The following is a 22,828-nucleotide window of genomic DNA, read 5'->3' as shown; positions in this document are numbered from 1 at the left end:
CGCTTTTTACGCGTTACGGGTCACTTTGACGCCGAGTTCAGGTTACAGGTTGCCTCGGGCGCCAGCTTTCGACGTGGTGTGCTCCACGTGCTCCGGCAGCGTCAGTGAAGAAGGTCATATACCAGGGGTCTCTATGGTATTGACTAAATCAACTGTAGCCAGTACAGCAGGCTTTTATTGTTGAAAAACCACCATTTTCATAATTTGTTAATTTGTTTTCGTTCACATTGTATATGTTTATAGGTAGTTAAGAGATTAATTTTGACATAATAAAAGTACGAGTTGAGTTGTCTAAAATTAATACATTCATTCAAGAGTTTACTTGAGATATTCCCTCTACTTCAACATGGTAGCAGAGCGCGGTTGGTTAGCCTGAGGTTCCGGAGTATAAGAAATATTTGCAAATTATAAGAAACTGCTGAAATTTTCTTGCTGAAAATTTTTGACATTGACTAGTGTTCTGAAGCTATCATTTTTATTCAGTTGAATCCAAGCTCTACCAAAAGCAAAATGGATGCAACTAAAATACAAATAGGATTACTTGAGGGCAAGTCAAACTGGTCATCATGGAAATACAAAAGCAGCTTACTGTTACGAAGTATTCAAGGCGGTACTGAGGTAGTTGAAGGAAAATTAACTTTACCCGAACCTTTACCAGAAAATGCAACCCAAACTCAGAGAACAAAGTATGACAAGGAGTTGAAAGACTTCAATCAAGCAGACAATAATGCTTTACTAGTTTTTACAGTAAATATGACTCAAGAAACTCTTGCAAAAGTGATGAGGTACACTACTGCTCGTGAAGTGTGGCAAGAATTGCACAGGCTGTATGATGGTTATGTTAAGGACAAAACATATAACACATGCATGCAATTCTTCAGCTACACACGACACGCAGAAGATGACATTCCATCTCATATTTCTAAACTCAAAAATCTTTGGAATATTCTGCAAAATGAAATCGTCAAGGATAAAGTAGTAAATTGTAATACCTGTAAAACGATCTACCAGAATTGTTGCTGATTTGCAAGATTCTGTAATCTTGCAAATCAGCAAATATTGTAAACGAAAAGGGCATAAAATAAAACACTGTTTCAAATGGAAAGCAGATGGAAAACCTCCAAAACCAGGAAATGGAAAACCTCCAGAACCAGGAAATGAAAAACATAAAACTAGTGATACCAATGTGACTCTCGTAGCAGAAACAAACTCCGTGTTGTATTCTACGTGTGATAAAGACATTTGGTATGTTGATAATGGTGCTACGAATCATATCACCAAAGTGATATGTTTCAAGAATACACACCATTTGATGAAAATCACAGGGTCACAATGGCTAATGGAGATTCAATCCCAGCTCTAGGTCAAGGTACTCTGACAGTGAAAGCTTGTGTGAACGGAAGAATACAGATTTTCACTATGACAAACGTATGGTATGTTCCAGAAATAAACAAAAATATTTTCTCTGTTTTATCCGTGCAAGATAAAAACACGGATAACTTATTTATTTCAAGTGTTGAAAATGTCAAATAAAACTCTCCGGAGAAACTATTTTAGTTGGAACAAGAAACAGATGTGGAGGATTGTACAAACTGAATTTGAAATTCGTCAAACCCGAAATTGCTGTTAATGTGAATGCAGTTAGCAATGAAAACGTATTACAGCTGTATCATGAGAGACTTGGACACCAAAATAAAAAACATGTGAAATCGCTACTCGAACGTGAACTTGGTATACATGTCAATTTGGAGAGTTAATTTTGTGGAGGATGCGTTTATGGAAAAGCTCATATAAAGAAATTTGGTACCAGAGACAGAGCTGATGTTCCTGCACAACGAATACATGCTGATGTATGTGGACCTTTTTGTCCATCCGAGTCAGGTTACCGGTATTATGTCCAGTTCAAAGATGATTTCAGTAGGTTCCATTATGTTTTCTTCATCAAAGAAAAATCTGAAGTTGTAGAAAAGCTGAAGATTTTACTCGCAGAGATTAAAGCTATAGGCTACAACGTTCAAGAATTCTTGTCAGATGGAGGTGGAGAATTCTCAAATAGAGAAATAACCAAAGTTCTCAATAACTATGGAATACGACAAAGAATCATCATGCCCGACACTCCTCGGCAGAATGGTTGCGCAGAGCGCGATAATCGAACAGTAGTTGAAACTGCCCGAGCTTTGATGCATGATAGAGAAGGACGAATAAGTCAAAGCTTGTGGGCTGAAATGATCAATACAGCTGTTTATATTTTAAACAGATCCGGTACATCTGGTATTAAAGACAAATCTCCCTTCGAAATATTATTTAAAAAGAAGTCCAATTTGAGGTATCTCAGAGTAATAGGCAGTTATTGCTATGCGCACATACCAAAAAGATGTCGAAAGAAAATGGATAGAAAGGCTATAAAAGGAGTACTCATTGGATATGAGAATGATGATGGATATCGTATCTGGTGTGAAGAAAGTATGAGGCTAATACGATCTCGTGATGTAATTTTTCACGAAGATAAACCATTAAATTCTGTTATGGCAAGAGTACCTTCTACTGGTAAAAATGAGACGTCAGAAGAAGACATACCAGTTGACACAGATGCTAAAAATACACCGGATATCTCCGGCTCTCAAACTGAAGAGATAGAAGATCCATTTCTAGAAGATGAGGACATTGTAATAAAAAAGCAGCTGAGAGATAGACATGAAATCAGAAAGCCACTCCGTTTCGATGATTATGGCATGATTGTTGCTAGTGAAATAACCGAATCTCAAGAGCCACTCACTTACGAAGAGTCCATCTCCTGCCCTGAAAAAGATCATTGGATTCGAGCAATGGAAAATGAAATTGAATCCCTAAATGAAAATCGAACTTGGATTTTGGAAGAACTGCCACCTAGTAGGAAAGCAATTCCATGTAAATGGGTTTACAAAAGGAAGCTAAATGTAGACGGTTCTGTAGATAAATTCAAGGCCAGATTGGTTATCAAAGGTTATTCAAAAAGGAAGGGTGAAAACTACGATGAAACCTTCAGCCCTGTAGCAAAAGGTAGTACGATAAGAGCTGTTCTGAGTATTGCTGCTAGTAGAAAAATGACTCTCACCCAGTTTGATATTACTTCTGCATTTCTCTATGGCGAGCTTGATGAAGAAGTTTATGTGAAGCAACCTGAAGGATATGAGGATGGTACTAATCGAGTATGTCGACTTCAGAAAAGTTTATATGGACTCAAGCAAGTACCAAGATGTTGGAATAAGCGATTCCATGATGTTGTGAAGAAACTTGATTTCCAGCAAAGTAATGCAGATCCATGTTTATACATAAAGAAACATGGAAATGATATGATAATCTTGGTCATATACGTTGATGATGGGTTGATTGCAACAACTAATGATACATTGAAGAATAATTTCTTGCAAAGCTTGCAGAATGATTTCAAAATGACAGTGAAACCTGCTTCCTATTTCCTAGGATTAGAAATCAAAACTAGAAAAGATGGTTCCATTCAATTAAATCAAGCAGCTTATACAAGAAAAGTATTAGAACGCTTTGGCATGCAAGATTGTAAACCCGTTTCAACACCGATTGTTAAAGATTGTATTCAATCAGAAAACGAATCCGAAATGGATTTGAATACAACTTTTCCATACAGAGAGGCGGTTGGGGCTCTTATGTATCTAATGACAGGTACAAGACCAGACATTGCTTATGCAATCAGTGTTGTTTCCAGGTCGTTAGAAGATCCCAGCCATCATAATTGTATCCAAGTTAAACGAATACTTCGATACCTCAAAGGAACAACAGATTACGGTGATGCTGACCATGGCGGAGATGAAACAACGGGACGTTCAACAACAGGTGTTATTTGTATGTATGCTGGCGGTGCGATATCTTGGCTCAGTCAACGACAAACTTCAGTAGCTATTTCCTCAACGGAAGCTGAGATAGTAGCTGCAAGTGAAGCTTCTCGTGAATTGGTTTGGTTGAAACAGCTATATGAAGAATTTTTGGATATGGAATGTAATCCAATATTGATGGTCGATAACGAAGCTGCAATACGCTTGGCCCAAAATCCGGAATATCACAGACGTACCAAACATATTCATATAAGACATTTCTTTGTAAGGGAACTGGTCTTAAATGGTGCTATTTCAATTCAAAAAATAGCATCAGAACACCAAATAGCAGATGCACTTACCAAACCGCTGTTCAAGCCAAGATTGAATATTTTACGACAAACAATGGAATTGAACAAATTATTCGATGAGAGAGAGTGTTGAAAAACCACCATTTTCATAATTTGTTAATTTGTTTTCGTTCACATTGTATATGTTTATAGGTAGTTAAGAGATTAATTTTGACATAATAAAAGTACGAGTTGAGTTGTCTAAAATTAATACATTCATTCAAGAGTTTACTTGAGATATTCCCTCTACTTCAACATTAATTGCCGTCCTGGGTTCGAATCCTGGGTACCTACCTGTTTTTTGTCTACCGGTTTGCCTTTATTTATCGGGGTTCGGACTCGAGTGGAGCTGGAACTGGAACTGAGACAAAAACTCAACTGAACTCCTGGACTGCCACTGTTTTATGGTCCAACTTACTTCAAATGTAAACAAACTCTCCATAACCCCTCATTACCCGCCAACCCCCCTCGCACAGAAGTTGTACAGAAAAGGATAGTACGATACCCGTTTCAAAACATATGTATTGTATTGGTATACACATGGCAACTCTATGTCTTATTATTACTCTGAGGCTATATTTGACGTTATGTATCAATCACACGTCAAGATGTGAATCTCTTGTTGAGTCTATGTTTTCTCTTCATTCATTGGCCAGTCCATGAAATGATGTCATTTGGATACTGTGATTCAGTGTTGTTCATTTCTGTTTTCAGTTATTGACATTGTTATTTGTCGTTGTATGTATTGTTCACATCATTTAACTATAATACGATATAACGATCCTGTTGATTGATGGTGTGAAAAAGTTCATGTCTTTGTTAGTGTTTTGAATTCTTCACCAACTCATAGTTGTGCCCTTCGAAGCATCTTTGTTGCTAAAAATAGGTTATTATATTTTTTCAATTCATTGTGGAGACATTTGGGACATAATCTATTTTAAGAGCACATAACCATTGTTCAGTGAATTCAAATGTGAGAGAGAATAATGATTGGAATATAAGTAGTGATATTAATTGACATTTTGAAACTAATGGAGTATGGAAAATATTACTGACTGAAAGAAAGGGTGAGTATTAATTTTTACGTTTTTGTGTAAACAAGAATCGTTCATATGTTTTATGATACAAATAAAGGGTGGACTCATGCACCAGTGTCGAGACGTATGTCACAAATTAAGTCTTGAAAATGTATGTTTTTCCTTTGTTACTAATAAAAACTTGCGGCTACTGCACAAAGATATTATGGGTAAGTACTTATGTATCTATGCTCTTGCATGAATGTTACAACTGAAAAATAATGATTAACTGCTTAACGATTTCTTTTGCGACTTGAGACTGGTTGTATGAATCCATCCTAAGACTTGCAGGAGTAGCAAACTCTAGTATTGCAAATGTTGCTTAAACCCCTTATTATATAATGAAAGTAAGTTTTTAACTGTCACCATACACTTCAGAGAATGAGATTCTTTCAGAAAAATCAACCCCTATTTTTTAACAAACATTTCTGAATCTCCCAGTTCAACTGCATTAAACTGTACTCCAAAATTTCCATCATTAAACTTCGGAGGTTTATTTTTCATTATACTATTCAACGAATTGCACGTTAAAAGAGAAAATCTCGTTAATTTTTAGCTCTTCTTTTTCTACTACTTGGGAGCCAACTGATTTGTTTGTTTCTCCCAAGTCTCTGAAAAACACTGCAACCTCAAGGGCTTCATTTGTCCCTGATCTTTTTTATGACACCCATTCCAACAATCTTGTGCCATGTGCTAGTTTGCACAGGATACGCCTCCTTGCTGAATACATGTCACATTTTTCTGAGATAGCTCAAGAGCTATCTAACGGAAAGAACACAAATTGTCAGGGTTAATCATAGTTTCCTCAGTTCCGCATGACATTCCCAGACTAGTCTTGATGACTCTTTTTGGGTTCCGCAGTGCTTCAGCAACCTGGCTATCTGGAAATATTGATCCGCTCATATCGTTTCTCCCGCACAGTAAGTTTCAGCTCCAGTTACATGTTCAGTTATCGACCGGTCTGTAGACTGGTTTTTTTCTGCTGAGCATGTTCTCAGTATGACTGTTCAATCTCAACTCTTTGCGGTTTAAGACTTTAACCACTAAGTTTGATCCTTAGCTCTCACAGATGTAGACTCACAAATGTGGGGATGATACCTGAGTAATCCATTTTATTAACCCATTAAATATATAGTGTAGACTATCACTCTAATGCTGAGAATCGCACGTTAGCTGGCACAAGTTTCGACTGCTGAGGGTTGTTGTTCATAGTAGGAGCGATAGCTGGTTAATGGAAAAACAGGTTTTCAACAGTTTCACCAAGAGTCTTACAGACAATAATACAATAAACAATAGAATTCTCTCTAGTTTTTGTCCTAATTTCAGATAGTCTCATTGATGTTTCTGTTTTGGGCAATATCTTTTTCAATAGTAATATGATTTACTTTTGAGAAATTTGTACACCAAAATCTCAACTAATCATTGTTCAGTTTTCAAAGCTTATCAGAAACGTGTTAAATGTAGGTAGAAAATAATACAAGACTGCAAATATTGATGATAAATAAATTAACTGAAAATTTGTTTTTTGTATAGAAATGTAAGAGTCTGTTTTATTGGATCTCATGAAGATAAATGTGACGTATTTTCTGATGCTAACAGAACAAGGATTGATATTCAAATTTCTACAGTATATAGTCATTTTAGCATATAGTCATTTCATGTTTGAAGTTTGTTCATACGACCAGGACCCTCTGAACTCATGCAGAAGTATGTCGTTCAAACCCCTGTCATATAAAATATCCATATAGGATATGAATATGCTATTCTGAATTCCATTCAGACCTTAACTAGTGGAAGCTTAGAATTTGAGCTATGGCCCCTATGGTGTTAATTTAAAAAAAAGTTTAAGATGGATAATGGAAAATAACTTGGATTGAGTATGAGTGGTTTTTGTTTTGGATTATATTTTCTTTGGGTATTGAATAAAAATAAAAATGTTTGAGACTATGAATCTGAAAGAAATAAAAGGAAACATAAAAGTCATTGTCAAATAACAAAAAAGTTTTCAAAGTATCTGGACCCAGAGTTGATAACTGAATATTTTAATGAAGTTTGAAAAAAGATGCGTTTTTGAAAGGTACTGAAGGCTTATTGTTAGTTTCATCACTTCTTCTCTACAAACCTAGCAGAAATTACAGGTGTGAGACTGCTACCATTTTAACCAGTGTGAGTTTGGTAGCCACTTTTTAGCAACCACTTCGATTCCAGCTGCCAAATTACCAATGGCGTCGATGAAAAAACAATATTTTATTAAAAAAAATGGAAATTTATATAGCACGTTGAAAAATAATCCTTCAATACTCTTTATCAGTTTCAGCGAATGGGATGAGAGTGTTTAATTTACCCTCCAATAATAAAAACTAGTCAAGTGCTTTTTGAAAAATACCGGACACGTGTCCTTTCAGAAAACTATTGCCAGCTTTAAATTCACAGGGTGTGTTGGGAGACATCTTACGAACATTCTATATCAATATCATCCATTTGCAAAGATATTGCAAAATGCAATAATTTCCGGGAAAATATGTTTTGTCTGGTTTTTTGATATCGAGTGAGATGCAACATTTACTCAACAACCATTGATAACAAAATTTTCCAACATTGAGTTTTATCAAGGGTTTCAACAGAGTTTTGTGCTAACTTTATATCAAGTAGTTACCAAAATCACCCATTTTAAAAAGTGATGAGGGACAATTAGTTTTTCTTGATAAACGATTGTCGAAGAGGATATGACAAATGATTAGTATGATACTCATTGTAAACAATAATAACCAAAATATAGAATTACATTGATAACTGGAAGAATTTGATTTTTTTTTTCTAATATTAATTTTTACAATGGAAAAATAAATTCCGCATATGCCACTCATTTAATCACACAAGGACATGAGTTCAACTATGAATTGAAGCACCTTTATTTCCAGCAGAGAGGTTTGAAACTTTACCTGTTGGACAGTTTGGAAGTAAATTCAAAATCTCTCAATATCTTATGTACGATCAAACGGAACTGAATAATTCGCCATTACTGAATCTGTTTATTTCCAGGTAAGAAAAGTCAAGTATACATACTACATACAAGTAGGTAACATGTTAGAGTATAGAATAGTTGTAATTTAGAAGTAACTTATTATTTTACGCACGAGAAAGCTATTGTATAGCGAAACATGTGTCGCGGTTTTTGTAAAACCTTTTATAGTGAAAATCATACAATACTGTATTAATGAGTCTTACTTACTGGAAGTTTTTCCAGAGTCCAACCTGTGAAAAATTATTTGTTTTATGGCTGAAACTTTTGGATTTATATAGATAATTTACCTGAATTACCTTCCTGAAATTCCACAGCTTTTACTGACAAAGTGTTGACAAATGTTCTGCCTCATCAAGGTCGTTAGATTGACCAACAGTTTGATTTTGGCTGTCGAAAGACTTCACTTCTAATATTTCTTGTGTTTGAAGTATGTATCTCTCAAACAAATACATGTTCACTTTCAAGGTGTTATGAACTTGCACCGTTTGATCAATCAGAGTCACAACTTTCTGTCTCACTTCATTGAAAAATGATTGATAATCTGAATGCGGATTTTTACTTTCTACCCTGTAGCTAACGCTACTGATGATTTTTATACCATCTCAAAATTCTGTACAGAATTTGTTCTGTGCTCCAATGTTTTGAGGTGTGAATTCATCCTATTCGCAGGCACTATTCTCTTACAATAGTAGCACAATTCCTGAGCTGCATTTGGTGGAGCAGCATCCGCTTTGGGTCGTTTTGCTAAAGGACCTGCATGATAATCCGGCTCACAGAACTGCATTTGCCGACGATGCATTTTATTTTTACGCATGAAACGTTCTTTCAAAGGGCGAGGAGGAAAAGAGATTGCAGCAATAGCATGTGAGCTTTTTCGTCCACACAGTTGAAGATCGTTCAAGGTCAAGTCCTTCAAACTTCGATATAGCCGCGTGGTATGGCTCAAGTTCATTCGAGGTCAGTCACTTTGTCGACAATATGAGTATAGAAGCTACCTCAAAGCCATTCAGGGTCAAACCCAAAACACTATTTCAAGGTCACCTTGGTCATGTCGTGTGGCATAGATCATAGTCGTTACAGGTATAAAAGTGGTGGGGGGAGGTTCCTATTCAGCTTAGAACAACTACTTTCGTAAACTGTGTTTTCAAAAGTTTTATGTATGAATATTTGTGTTGGACTGATGAGGATTGATTTTTTTTCACTTACTCTTATTTTTTAATAAACGATCTTTTTTAAATTTCGTTATGATTAACATTTATATATGATTTGATTCAAATCACGATTACATTTAAAAAAGTCAGACGATTTAAATCCATTGTTTTTTTTTAATAAAAAATCGTTGAAACCCTAGGTGTAAGTATGTAGTAAGATGTGTTGCTTTTTTGGGACTAAGTAAACGAAAGAATCGGTTACTCCTTCAAATAATAGACCCACCGATTATCGTTGCTTTCATATACCTCTGCAAAAAATAATTCGAATGAAAACGTAGGGGAAATTTCAAGCATCTTCGAGGGAAGTTTGAAAAAAATGATCCCTTCACTTTACAAAATGTTTTACTAAGCAAAAAATTGTTCATGTGATTTATTTTCATTTGAACCTGTAAAATAGATTGTCTTATTTAAGGTAAACAGACAGGAATAGATTAGAAGTCTAGTCGAAGTAATTATTGAGCGAAATGCTTATAATTTTCATTAATTGGTAGATAGGGCCCAATCAGAGATTGAATTGAAAAAAGATATAAAGCTAGTGTTTACAATAATTGTCTACTTACTTTCTTTCGCTGATCCCTGCTGATAAGACTGAATATAAATATGTTATCAGTATTGTTACTGATAACTTCAATCATAAATTCTAAGCCAATATTTTCATTTGGGATTTCTTTTCTTTGTAATTATTCAGTAAGTACAACCAATATACATAGCACAGTCATATACATTAAAATTTTGATAAACCTGTCGTTAGCTATATGGTAAAATTTCAAAATAGATTATATGTTATGAGGTACACATATGTAAGAACATTTGATGTTTGTGAATATTCCAAAATTGATTTCCTAAAATAATCAATCAGAAAATTTGATTGTTGCATCATATAGATATGGACATGGTAAATGAAAAGTGTTCAATACATTTTTTCAATTAGAGTGTTCGTTTCTAGTAAGAGGCTAATGTTTTAAAATTTTTGGATAGAAAATTCAGGTGCAATTATAAACCTATCTGTTTAAAATCTGTTTTTCCGTTAACCAGCTGTCGCACCCTTACGAACGACAACCCTCAGAAGTAGAAACTTGTGCGGCTACGGATTAACGAGGTCTTACCTTTTTAACGTGTGATTCCTGACACATTTATACCCATCAAAGTCGAGAGAATATATAATTTTCAATAGTTATTAGTTTTGAAAATTATTGAGAAATAAAACTTCGTATATTTTGATAATACTTGTATTTGTAACTAACGTTAATGCAGTTTCGTAGTATACAGATATTTTCAAACAACAACTATAAACTTGTATTGTATTTGTTTGAAAATGTCCGTAACGATGAAAATGCAGTAACGTTAGTTACCTACCAAGTAGTTAACGGCTACATTCATCAATTTATAATTATTAGTTTATTTATACTGCCCGCCATGATTCTTTCTAATTTACCTATATTTGCAATAAAATTTGCAATAAAAATTAATTTCAACAAGAAATTATTGAATTCGAACATCAATTTGAAGGATAAGGTTTCTGCTTTGACTGTGACCAGTTATTTTGTCAATAATTGAATAATTTCAAAAACTCTGCGTAATGTGACACTCCCGTCAATTTGTTTCAAGTTTAGACATTATATTGCTTTGAAAGGTGTTGACTTTTTATGCTGATGGCATTAATCGACTTGTGTTACGTTTCCAAAAGTATACTGATACAAATGTCGCTTATTTCGAATAAATTGAATGAATATTCACTGATATATCAATATTTAAAGTAGACTCATGAAAAAGGACAAAAATTTTGAAACAACCTAGTATTTTGATAGCTTGTTGAAATCTTGATTTGTACCGTGCTATATATATATATATATATATATATATATATATATATATATATATATATATATATATATATAGACAAAGATTTTATCGAGTGTGTATGATGTACAAATCAAAAATGAAATAATTAGTGGACATAACACTCCAAAAAGGGGGCAAACCGCGGACACGTGTTTCTGGCTATTGGCCTCATCAGCGCGGTGCAGCCAAGTGTAAAGGTGGGCAACACTTGTTTGCCGAAAGCAGGAAACAACACATATGCACGGAGTCAACAACAGGAGCCAACCGCACATTTGTGGTTCCAGTTAGAAGACCTAGAATTCCCAGGCTACATCTAACATGACCACGTAGACAGCTATAGCTACCTGCGTGACATCCGGGTCCAGGATATAAATACAGACAAAGATTTTATCGAGTGTGTATGATGTACAAATCAAAAATGAAACAATTAGTGGACATAACACTCCAAAAAGGGGGCAAACCGCTGACACGTGTTTCTGGCTATTGGCCTCATCAGCGCGGTGCAGCCAAGTGTAAAGGTGGGCAACACTTGTTTGCCGAAAGCAGGAAACAACACATATGCACGGAGTCAACAACAGGAGCCAACCGCACATTTGTGGTTCCAGTTAGAAGACCTAGAATTCCCAGGCTACATCTAACATGACCACGTAGACAGCTATAGCTACCTGCGTGACATCCGGGTCCAGGATATAAATACAGACAAAGATTTTATCGAGTGTGTATGATATACAAATCAAAAATGAAACAATTAGTGGACATAACACTTCAAAAAGGGGCAAACCGCGGACACGTGTTTCTGGCTATTGGCCTCATCAGCGCGGTGCAGCCAAGTGTAAAGGTGGGCAACACTTGTTTGCCGAAAGCAGGAAACAACACATATGCACGGAGTCAACATATATATATATATATATATATATATATATATATATATATATATATATATATATATATATATAGGGTTTCACCTCTCACATTTCCTTACCTGTTCTATTGATCTAAACTATTTTCAGCATTGCGGCGTTGCCACTTCTATCAAAAAGTCCTGGCAATTATATTTTTTTAAATGGAACACCCCGTATATTAATACATTTTTGGAATCGCTCTAGTATTTTAATACTTTTTTGTTAATAATGTCCTATACCTATCTCTATCTGTTTTCTATACCTATCTCTATCTGTTTTCGAGATAAAAAATAAATTGTGCTAAATATGGTCCAAAACATAGCCTTAATTGAAATTAAGTACATCAGTATCTCAATTCATGAAAAGTTGATATTTTGATGATAGTTTGAACAAACTCGAAATATTCAAATAACACCAAGAAATCGACTCCATATCATACAGTGCGTGCTAAAATTACTATTATTTCCATTGTGCATAAAAGTAGTCGAAAGTTCATTTTTTCAAATGAAACCCCCTGTATATTACTCGATAAATTGAAAGATGGTGAAAAATGCTTCAAGATGATATACATGTCCCTATACCTAAATCGTCAAGTTTTCTTAATAAAGCCGTTTTTGTGGAAAAATAGTTATTCACGTTTTACCTAGAAGTGTTGAAAGTAGCATTTTATTTTGTGAGTGGGGATTATTGCAAAACGAGCTTCAGCTAGTGGAGCAAACTCACGAGCAAAATAAAATCACTTTTAACAAATGTATCATACACATTTTTTTGTATAACGTTACTGCTGATAAAAAATATAGGGTCCATGGGATTTGAACACACGATCTTTGGATGACAAGGCATATGTTACAACTACATACGCCAACTCACGTTATTTTAAGGAGGATTATTGGTTAGTCATGAAAGACTTTCCACAGTTGGACTGAATACTACTTCGTCATCGTCAGTAACTTCACAGTTTTAATAACAGTTGTACAAAAAATAATTTTTAAAGAATTTGATTTCTAGGTAGCCGTGGAAATATCAAGCTTATGACAGTTTGGTGACTTTTATAAGTAATTGATAAATGGTTATCGACGGTGTTTCAAAAAATCGCTAAAAATGAATACAAATATTGATTATTCAAACGAAGTTCTTATGAAATTATTTATTATACACGGACAGTGTGATCAAATCATTGCCAGAACTTGTAGAAAATTCAACCAAATGTATCCTGAATTAACACCAATGAACGAGAGGAAGTTTGTAAGATTACAAAATAATTTCCTAAACTATGGCTCCATGCATTACCAAAACCTGTTACTCCAAATGAGGACAATACTGTTAACGTTTTGGCATATTTTTATGCATATCCAGAAGCTTCCATTCGCAGTGCAGAAAAAGATTTAGGTGTATCACATGCTTCAGTACAACGAATTTTGAAAAATCGCTGAATGCATCCGTATAAATTTACCAAAGTTCAAGCTCTAAAAGCAGAAGACTTCGAACGTAGAATGCATTTTTGTGAATCCCTTTTGATTCATACACAGGAAGATCGGGAATTTTTGTCAAAAATAATTTGGAGCGACGAATCAAAATTTACGAGGGGTGGTATTTTCAATAGAAGGAATGAACATTTTTGGGCTGATCATGTTACAAAAGAACTGGGTTTTCAAGAAAAATTTCACTTAAATGTTTTTTGTGTTCTGAAGAACATTAAAATTAGCTTTTTAATTTATGAAGACACACTGAATGCAGAGAGATATCTCCAAATATTAAGGACGACTGTAACCGATTTTCTTGAAAATTTGCCTTTAGAGGAATATAGAAATTCGTGGTTTCAACTGGACGGAGGAGCGCCAGCTCATTCCACCCAGGAAGTTTCCAGGAAACTTGACGAACTCTTCGACGATCGTTGGTTTAGGCGTTTAGAGCCGTGGGATTGGCCACCGAGATCATCCGATCTTACGCCACTTGACTTTTTTAATGGGGTGTTTCAAAAGAAAGGGTATACAGTACTCCAGCGTTTTCATTACAACGTTTGACTTTTTACTATAACCTCAAGTTAGTACGTACATTTTTTACCTATTTTTTTAACAATTTTACTGCAATGTTTTAAATTTCTTTTAGATGTCTTGATAAAAGGAATAAACATTCTCGAATATATCTCCAACACTCTGGCAAAAGATAACTCTAATGCCAATCCTCCCAAACACACACACTCGCCGTGCTATATCTCCTAGTTCCAAAATTTCATACGGAGAAAATATAAGCTCTTGATGGAACTCTTATTTAAGCACTACATATTAGAATCAGTTCGAGATATTTAATCTCGGATGTGAACTTTGGTTATATATAAATGGGGCATTTGGGTCAACGTTCAACAAGAAGGCGCGCACCCAGGGATCCATCCTTGACTCAGTTGAATAAACTCATATTCACAAAATTTCTGACAGGATAGGAAAGTTTCTTGTGAAAAATCAAGTGAGTACGATTTTTGGACTAACTCAAAAACTGTGTGCCTGCGTGAAGAACTGACCTGCTTCACACATTCCACTAAAGCCACAGAGATTCATAAACATTGAAACAACTTCAATACAAAAGAAGAAGGGTCGACAAAACATGGTATCTATTAGCTCTACGCCTATGCCCAATCAAACCTGACACCACCCGACTCCTTCCTACTAGCCCTGCTCTATAAATATCCTTTACACAGCATAGGGTTCCATACCGCCTCTGATGAGGCATACGAATATTATAGGGGTCCTACAAACAAGACCACCCAAAAACAAATCTCTGTAACAAAACCCACCGATAAACGTATTTTATTGATTAATAGGGTGTCATAACGAGTTTACCAACTAGGAGGTTGTATTGCTGCCAACTTCCGCTGAAGATGCCCATCGCAGCCATAGGCGAAACGTTCGAAGCCAACCTCTCTAATGAACCAAGGCTACCCAACCCGGATAACCACAGTTATTTGTCATTTGACTTCCGATCACCTGAAACTATACTTAATCTTGATTTGGTCCCTATTTTGGGTATTATAACTAGTAAACGGTTTTATTTAGCTTGACCTGTTTGTTTGAGTCAAATTTGGTAATTGAAGTTTGACCCCCTTCTTGTTGACATATTGATCTAATATTTGGCACACACATTGAGTTTTGATGACAATACAATTTTGATAAATTCTCAATCATTGTAAATCCAAGCTGGCCGCAGCTACAAAATGGCGGATTACATATTTTTTCACAACTACCTCAATATGGGTATTAAATGACTGGACTTGACTAGTAGAATAGTTGGTAGTACACTTTGAAAAAGATGCAAATTCAAGATGCCGCAGCTACAAAATGGCGAATTACATATTTTTTCACGACTACCTCAATATGGGTATCAAATGACTGGACTTGACTAGTAGAATAGTTGGTAGTACACTTTGAAAAAGATGCAAAATCAAGATGCCGCAGCTATAAAATGGCGGATTATGCCGCAGCTACAAAATGGCGGATTACATATTTTTTCACGACTACCTCAATATGGGTATCAAATGACAGGGCTTGACTAGTACTATAATAGTACTTATGATGCACTGTTTGGAACCTTTGGTGTAGTAATGAATATTATTGGAATTTTTTCCCAACAAATCGTTATTTTCAACACCTCGACACGTGTTTCGATCACCAAGCGTCATCTTCAAAGAGGAAGATTAAAACTGATATGTTTATATAAAACAATTTTCAGCTATATAAAAATTAATTTCACAATATTGCCTATCCAAATTTATTTTTGCAATGTGTCCTTATGTAGTAATCAGTAAACCCAACAACATTATTTTATTTTATTTCAACAAGCTATATAGTATGCTCTTTGGTATAGATCCGTCATCGTTATTCATAATATTATTGTGTTTACTTATTTCTACACTCTCGTAGGCATCTAGTTGCCTGTTGTTAACTTGCCTAACTAATGAACTGAAGTCTATGGAATGGTTTTGTTGCAAAATATGATGGGCGACTGCTGATTTTTCAGGTCTTCCATATTTTAAGTGTGCTATGTGTTCCTTATATCTTACTTTAATAGATCTTTTTGTCTGTCCATAATATTTTGCATCGCAGTCCTTACATTCAATTTCGTAAATTCCAGACTTTTCCGAATTCTCGACTTTGTCTTTTGGACTTCCCAAAGGCTCTGTAGTGTATGATTTGTTTTAAAAACCACCTTCATACCTAGTTCCTTGAAAATCTTTCCAAAGTTCCTCGTATATTGGTGGTATGGAACTGAGATGTATTTATCTTGGTTTTTGTCCTTTCTGAAAGTCGAGATTTCGTTCATTCTTAACCTAAACTTCTTCTTTCTTATTATGTCATCTACAATAGAAGATGATCACTTGGTGATCGAAACACGTGTCGAGGTGTTAAAAATAAAGATTTGGTGTTGGGAAAAAACTCCAGTAATATTCATATACTATAATAGTAGACTATGAAAAAAATGCAAATCCAATATAATCTATATAAAGAACTTTGTCAACTCAGAATCGGGATACAAGCATGGATCTTCCACCCAAGTCATAATTTTGTATCATGTCGTGGACTGTGTGCCGTTAGGGTGGCTAAAAATTATAAGTCGTTAGCGATACATCACCCAAGTTAAGGTAAACGGTTTAAACGCGCCGAGAGCCGTGTGGCATTAGGGTGGCATAGGGATTGAAAAAAAGGTAATAATATTGATAATGTTCTAAAAACCAAAAAAATAATTCGGAAGGTTCTAGGTAGTTTTCATCACAACACTCTCACCAATCTACTGTATTGAATGTGTTATAATTTTAATTTAGTATGTAACATTTTGTCCTGTAATAATAATAATATTAATAATAATACAAATTATGAAATTATGAAATAACAACAAAAATGTATTAGTACGCATTTCGATCACCAAGTGATCTTGGTGATCAAAACACGCGTCAAGTTGTTGAAAATAACGGTTTGGTTTTTGGATAAAACTCCAGTAATATTCATTACTACACCAAAGGTTCCAAATAGTGCATCACAAGACTCTTTTTGATAAACATCTCACTACTACGTATTTCAATAGCCTATCATTGCTTCATTCAGATAACCAAAACCTACACAACGATCCGGTTCCGCACCTGCAATTAAATCTTGCGACTATTCCCAGCATCAAGATTGGAAAACGTGTTTAATTCATAGAGGAGCGTTTTCAAATATATTTGGTCGCTAGAGGAGTCGTTCTGAATTTTTTAACCTATTGGTTTTCCCTTATTCTACATTGTTACAGAACTTTCTCTTCTCAATGCAATTCTGAATAGACATGATAGAAGTATTTTTTAAGGAGAGAGAGAGAAATGTTTATTAATTTTTGGTATATAAAACATAGTGATATAATGATATAAGGGGGACCCTGTTATAGGCTTATGCCTTTTCAGGGTTGGGTTACTTTACAAATTAATTTAAAATAAAATTATAGAAGTTAGTAATCTATATTTTTGGTTGGAGTGTCCGCGTCCAGAGCGGTGGTCGGGAAAGTATGGCTGAGACTTCAGGGTGTTCCAGGCTGTGTGCTGTCCTCTATCTGATCGCTAGTGGGTACTCCTGTAGGATGTCCTGGATTTGCTCCGTCGGGTCTTCCACTGCTCCCAGGAGTCTAGCTGGGGGGCCGAGAACTTCTTCTTTGGTATCCTTCTGGAGTGGTGGTGGCGAGGGTGCTGATGGCAGCGGTGTTGTTGCTTCTCATAGCTTAAGCAGCGTATCGGCCTTGTAGTTCCTGAAATCTCATGTTGATTGGGGTAATATTTATTCGGTTATTTAAATCTTGGGAGGAGTATCGGAATGGGAGGTTATGGATGTTTCGTAGGATTCGTCTCTCGGTTGTAAGTATGCGGTGGGTTCGTCTCTGGGAGAGCGTGCAGTAGATCGTGGCTTTAAAATCAAGGATCGGTCTTATGAACATTTTGTGCGTGTGTAAAAGAGTCTTACTGTCGCATCTCCCGAGCTTGCCTCTCAGTGCTTTTAGGAGATTTGCCCTTTTCCGGACTCAGTCCAGAGTTTCTCTAAGGTCGGTCTCCCAGTTGAGGTTACTCGTGAAAGTAATCCCCAAGGACACGAGTCTTGAAGTTAGAGGTTCTCTCCCAACAGTCTGAGGTGCAAGTTGTTAGTACTTAGTTTGGGGCGGGTAGTGGTATTAGGGTGTCTGAATAGGATGGTTTGTGTTTTGGAGGGGTTTATTTTGATGCGCCATTTGTTGCACCAGTGCTCGAAGTGGTTTATCATTGTTTGGGATTGTGTTTATAAGATGCAGGTGTTAGGGGCCGAGGAGTAGAGGATTGTGTTGTAGAATTTTTTGAGGGAAGGGGGCGTTGTGAACATAGATTAAGAATAGGAAAGGTGCTAGGACGTCCTGAGGGACTCCGGATTTGGGTGTGAGTTTTTTAAAGACGAATCACAAGAACTACAGGAAAATTCTAAGGCGCTCTAAAATCGGTGCCTGTGCGAAAGTAGTGATTTACCTACATTGGATTTGTCTCTCCAAAAGATAGTGGCCATAAGATCCACAATTCAATTGATATTTCTCGGATACCGATATTTTCATTGTATTGAATGAGACGCGGTTAGGCTGCATTGTATTTTTTGTTTCCTGGCATTGTTGACTAAAAAAACTGTCTACATTGCTTTTTTGTAAACAATATATACAAACCTTTAGTATCAGATAGGGATTTGGAATATATATATATATATATATATATATATATATATATATATATATATATATATATATATATATATATATTGGCCGCGGTGGTAGTGCGCTCGACTCACGATCGAAAGACCATGGGTTCGATTCCTGCCTCGACCAGATATTTTTTTTTGAGAGAATTTATCTGGTTGAAGCTGGGATGATTCTGCAACCGTGTTAGGAATCACACGTTAAAAGGTAAGTTGTGGTTCTTGTGCAACATTTCATAAAAAGAACACCTAGAGGAAGTTTTTTGAATGAAAAGTCCATTCAATATTGTAATTTTTTTTGCAGAGGGACACAAGTTCAATCATGACATGAAATATTGCATTCAGAAGAATAATGTACAAAAATTAAACTTTTAGAGTGTCTTGAAATTGTTACTCATGGTTTCAACTGTTTTAACGATAAACTTGCTTTATGATGAAAATGACAAATGGTCTGAATAATAAGTGAGGAAACCCAGGTAGGACTGATTACCTATATTTCCATTTGTAATGATATTCTTTAAATAATTTAGGATTAAAAAAGCACCACTCTGTATCACATTTTCATCATATCATTCATTTCTAATTTGTTCATTGTTTACCAATGTGGTTTCCTGAAGGCTCAGTTGCCTCAGCTATAATGATAAAAGATCCAAGTGAACATTTTCCATGAAAAGTTCATCTTTTCTTGTTCTTGTGTTATCATATCGGGGCTATTTCATTTTGGACATAGAAAGTATATTTCTAATATTGTATTGTAATTGTCCAAATTATTTGAATGTGCTTAACAGTTCAAGATATTAATTGATTAGTGAAACTCACGTTTTAGAAGAGTTTTACAGTTTTGATGTGTGGCAAACATGTGAGTTAGTATAATTTATCTGATTTACGGCTTCCTGGGGAAATTTATAAATATTCATTGGTGAAGATCAGTAATTTACCGAATACAAATATTCATCTCTCTCTTTCTCTATGTTAATGGCTTTTGCTTCCATTAAGGCCCATTAAGCCAGTACAAATATTCATTGATAAGAAATTCATAACTTAACTGCCGATCCTCTCGCAAAAGGGTCAATTATCTTTAAACAAACTATCGGCATTTCAGAGAAAACATATCTTTTTCAAGATTTGTGTCATTATATGTATCAGACCATCGATTTATGAAAACCCATTATTTAAACCATTATCCAAAAACATTCATCTTGAAAGAGCTATTGAAATGAAATTATGCGTATTTATCAGAGTTCATGGGTTATTTAATGAGAAATTTTTTTGCAATTCATATTCACACTGAAACATTCAAGAAAATGTATTATTTCGCCGTGATCTGCTCATGGAAGCTGGTGCTTTTTCCATACGTTCTCTTTTTTCTTTCAGTCAATCTTTGTTTAATGTAATGGTGGTAGGTTGTTTCATTCAAAAATAGCACACATCTTTTGATTATAGAAAAGAGAATTCTGCCTTGACATTTATGTTTCTCGAATCGGATTTCTCTTGTTTATTAAAATCAGTCGAAAGGAGTTTTAATATTTGAAGAACCCGTCATGCCGCAAGTGATAACGTTATACGCGTCAATTGTTGGGGATATAGAACAGAACGGATAGGAATATAATTAAATATTAACATAGATACATTGATTACAATGTTGCAAATTAAATATTTAGCTAATGAAAAACATTTCCGAGGTGTAACTGAATTATGTCAAATATTTCAATGGGCTATGTGTATAAAGACTGAAATTAGTTAATCGCTGTCCAAATTCTCCTTGATTTAAATAAATGCAATTCGTTACCATACCCTGATAAAGCTTGAAGTTTTTTTGTTTGCCATTGGGAAATTATCTAAATCAATTTTATTCTTTTTCAAGGTATTGAATGGCATAATAAAAAAACGTATAATGGAAAATTGGATGAAATTTCAAACCAATGTGATTCAAATTGGGTTAGATTTTGTCACAAGGAAATATCAACGAATTTATTAAGGAAATTAATGTTTACGTGAATTTTGTTTTGTTTTGTATTTCGATAACAATACAACAAACACTTTATCTTTTGTTTTTATCAAATATTTTGTGATTCCTTGAGATCAATTCTGTAGGGTATTTCATCAAGCACTCCGTATCTTCAAATTAAAATAAAACAAAGTAAGTGTGAGGTATTGTCGAAAATTTTTATTCGTTCGAGAGACCTATTGATGCCATTATGTGTGGAATATATCATCGTTCAAATGTCCGTCACGGCTTCTCTAGGTGGAGCGCATCCGAAACGTTTAATTTTCTATGACTCTGGCGCATAAATCAGGCTGAATTTGACCGATGGCATAGGTTATGTTGGCTTTGAGGACCGCTGTGATTTATGGCTTATTCGCTACAAAAAAATTTACAAATTCTTGGCATCTAATAATGAATTTACGATACTTTTATTTCTTTTTCATGCAAATCCAGATGTTGTATCGCAACCGGAAAAACAATGCAGAAATGCAAATAGGTATCTACAAATATTATTTAAGATTCTACAACCTTCTCAAAATATTGTAGATGTCTTGATAAATATTAACTCTATTAACTTATTTGTTTGTTAGTTAGTATATTTCGATTTGCAATTTTTCGTTTATCAATGTTACATGGAATCTTACGTTTTTTGAGTAATTAAAGTGTAAAATAAATAGCTCAAAATTGTACACAATGATTTTAAAAAAAATGATTTCATTTTCTGAGAAAATTTACTATAGTAATGTATTTTTTTTTACACCATCGGAAAGTAGAGATATCATCGTACAAACAGCACACCGAGTTTTTGAAAAAAGATGATATTTTGACGCGAGAATTTTCGTTTGAAAATTAGGGTGCTTTTTTGATATTAAGTCAAAATAAGATGAAAAAATAAATATTTTAAATCAAATGAATTACAGTGTATTTGGGACATAAAAAGGTAAGTTTTCATCAAATTTCGTAGAGAATTTTTTTTGAAAAAGAAAACTAAAAACCAAAAACTTGGGTTTTTGAATTTTCTACATAAATTTTGAAGTTATGTAAAAAAATTGTGAATACAAAAGTTGTAGATCTTTTTATAGCTTACAACTTTGCTATTTAACTTTTTTCCATAGGACTTTTAGTTTTGCCGGAAATCGAGATAAACCATTTTTTACTCTTAAAAACTCACCTTCTCCCACTTCCCGAACTCAGATTGCCCGTAATTTATTTTTCTTTTCATTTTTATCATATTCCCCTCATTTTCTAATGGGTTTCATCCTACTATTATTTTTTACCATTTTTCAAGGCTTCATCCTTGGTCTAGTGTGGCACGTAGCGCCGTCCTGTTGATAACATATGTCGTTGTTGCCAGATCATTCAATTCAATCCAAAAAAAAAGTTGATAATCATCGACCTATAGTGCTCGTCGTTGACAGTGATGGCCTGGCCAACATCGTTCTCAAAGAAATATGGACCGCTTCTTCAGGTGTCGAAAAACGTTGACCTCTCAGTTTGTTTTTTACGTGCGGGAATAAAAAGAAGTCATTTGGTGCCAAGTCAGGACTATATGGCGGATGACTCATCAAATCGATGTTTTGGACGCTCAAAAATGCAGTTGTTGAGCCGATGTGTGAGAGCTCGCATTGTCGTGGTGAAGAGTGATCCGTCTTCGGCGGTTGGTTTTCCTGATTTCTTGAAAGACAACAACTCAGAATTGACTGTTCTGCGTTGTTCTAGTGGTACGGTTGCGACATGTCCAGTTTTTTCGAAAAAACAGGCGACCATTTGCTTGGAAGTGCTTCGTGCGCGAACAACTTTTGTTGGATTTGGCTCATCTTGAAACACCCATACAGTCGACTGCTGTTTACTTTCGGGCTCATACACGTAAATCCACTATTCATCAC

General features: G+C 35.0%; 1 protein-coding gene across 5 annotated transcripts in view; it reads left to right on the top strand.

Annotated features, from left to right (window-relative positions):
- The first annotated feature begins 4,831 nt into the window (after positions 1-4,831).
- ZnT63C (solute carrier family 30 member 1) overlaps positions 4,832-22,828 on the top strand; it is a 40,258-nt gene continuing 22,261 nt past the window's right edge. Inside the window, exons 1-2 of one of the 5 annotated variants that reach the window (XM_074182709.1) lie at positions 4,832-5,244; positions 8,178-8,295. The gene's annotated coding sequence lies outside the window, so the exon portion shown is untranslated. Of the gene's footprint in view, positions 5,245-8,174; positions 8,296-10,090; positions 10,177-19,668; positions 19,815-22,828 lie in introns of those variants that run through there. The other 4 variants (XM_074182708.1, XM_074182707.1, XM_074182711.1 and 1 more) reach the window with 4 other exon arrangements.

The sequence above is a fragment of the Leptinotarsa decemlineata genome, unplaced genomic scaffold (genome assembly GCF_025532065.1).
Source record: "Leptinotarsa decemlineata unplaced genomic scaffold, Ldec_3_MD MMD2_tig00026328_RagTag_RagTag, whole genome shotgun sequence".
NCBI lineage: Eukaryota > Metazoa > Arthropoda > Insecta > Coleoptera > Chrysomelidae > Leptinotarsa > Leptinotarsa decemlineata.
Note: the sequence above shows the minus strand (reverse complement) of the source record. Positions and strands in the feature narration are given on the sequence as shown.